We start from the raw sequence: 2,183 nt of genomic DNA, 5'->3' as shown, positions 1-2,183 counted from the left end.
TATACCTCTAAACATAATATTTTACCTAAATACACATTGTAATTTTTCGGCGAAAGGTGGTCAATTGATGACATTATGACTATGTGGCTTCGCCACTGATCCAACCTGTCATATATCGTCTATATTTTGTAAACCTTGCTGTATAGTCAATCTAGAGCATTGATTGACTGAATGGTAATCCACTAATAGTTTGTTAATCAATCATTTGTAGAATATTCTGTGAATTTGAGTCAGTATCTGTTAATGTTATGTGAAATTGAAGTCACATTTAGTTTTCTATCTCCAGGCAATAACCCGTAGGAAAAAAAAAACTTGAGAATGAAAACAAACTCGGAGAAGAAGTATATCACTGGCAATTTATTATTCTAATTCTCCCGGTGTCCCCATTTAGCTATCCTTGGAGCATTTTTCATAAGGTATGCATCTAATCTGTCATATATCGTCTATATTTTGTAAACCATCCGATACAGTCCATTAGGATCATTGGTTGACTGAATGGTATATTTTACTCCTTTCATAGTTTGTTAATCAATCATTTATAGAATGTTCTGTGATTTATACCATATGGGAGGTGGGATAAGATGGGATATTATGGATTAAGTCTGGGATTAAATTTATACCGTGTTTGGTTGGATATTCCAGGATAAATTTATACCGCCAATCAAATACGGTATAAATTTAATCCCACATCTTATCCCACCTTATCCCTCATACCAAGCGACTCCCAAGTAAGCAAGTATTTGAAAAACTCTTCTTTTTACTCTAATTCACAGAAGCAGAAGACAACACTGAGAAAAGTGTATAACTACAAGAAGTACTTTGAAGACCAGGGCCATTCGTAGACGTTTTACCAAACATCAGTCATCTTTGAAGACAGAAAGGGAAAATCACTTACAGAGCAAAGCAGAGGATCATATTTTGCCATTTTGCAATGTTATATTTTGTATTACTACTATTAATGCATTGAAAACTTAGAGTTGAAAAATAAATTTTAAAAAAACATTCCAACTGCAAAAGGTGCTACAAAAACAGGATAAATGGTAGGGACTTAAGTTTTTAATCTAACCAATAGGTTGGGTGAATTCTTATTAAGGGAGGTAATTAAATTATTGATGCTTAGGAATTAGGCAATATAATAAAAGTTACTCCTTCATATCCATGGGTTTTTTTTACTATATATATATATATATATATATATATATATATATATATATATATATATATATATATATATATATATATATATATATATATATATATATATATATATATATATATATATATATATATATATATATATATATATATATATATATATATATATATATATATATATATATATATAGTATTGCTTGTGTTTATTTCAAATACTAAGTATATACCCTCCAAGAACAAGACTTCAATACCAAAATTTTCAATTTTGTTGACGTTGCTCTTTTCGAATGGTTCTTTGTTGCCAATCTGAAAGTTTGAATGTCATTAATACAAATATGATCTTCAAATATACGATTAATAATACTTTATTTATTTGTTTCTTTAGTAGTTTTAAGATTAATTTTCTGTATATGATCTAACTAAACCGAAGTTGTTAATTAACGTATGAATAAAGCCAAATATGCATTGTTTATAAAAATTTCAATAATTTTTTTTTTTCGCGCGGTAAATTCACTAGTCTTAATCATAACATTAGAATCGGGAAAGTATATAATTCGCGCAATATACTTAAAGTGAGTTGCCATTCTTTTCTTTTATGTTTCTGCTAGAATAATGTGAGTTGCCATTGAGAGATGATCAGTTTCTAAAACCATTTTATTTCTCACATTTCATCAAAGTAAAGTTAGTTAACCGTTATATCATGATACGACCCCTCAAGTTTCATCATTACGTTTTAGACTATGTATTTATTCAACAAAATTTAATAGGGCAAATTAGGATAAATATTGAATGCAATTCCATAATAAAAATTCAAGTAAGTCACATTTTTAAATATTTTTCTAGTCCATCCCCACAATCATCATGAAAATGGCTCAATATAATCCTTGTATTTTTGTTCTCCGCAAAATCATCATGATTGATGAGTAAGAATATAATCACTTTCTGATATTCTGTTCTACTCTATGGGTCAGCTGCAAGTGGAAGGTATCCCAATAAGCAATAACAGCCTTTTGATTTGGATCCACATG

General features: G+C 28.9%; 1 long non-coding RNA gene across 1 annotated transcript; it reads left to right on the top strand.

Moving 5' to 3' along the window:
• The first annotated feature begins 205 nt into the window (after positions 1-205).
• Positions 206-1,155, top strand: LOC104211389 (uncharacterized). The gene is made up of 2 exons (XR_707112.2): positions 206-416; positions 774-1,155. It is a non-coding gene; the product is annotated as an uncharacterized lncRNA (long non-coding RNA).
• Positions 1,156-2,183: the final 1,028 nt, after the last annotated feature.

The sequence above is a fragment of the Nicotiana sylvestris genome, chromosome 7 (assembly GCF_000393655.2).
Source record: "Nicotiana sylvestris chromosome 7, ASM39365v2, whole genome shotgun sequence".
Classification (NCBI taxonomy): domain Eukaryota; kingdom Viridiplantae; phylum Streptophyta; class Magnoliopsida; order Solanales; family Solanaceae; genus Nicotiana; species Nicotiana sylvestris.
Note: the sequence above shows the minus strand (reverse complement) of the source record. Positions and strands in the feature narration are given on the sequence as shown.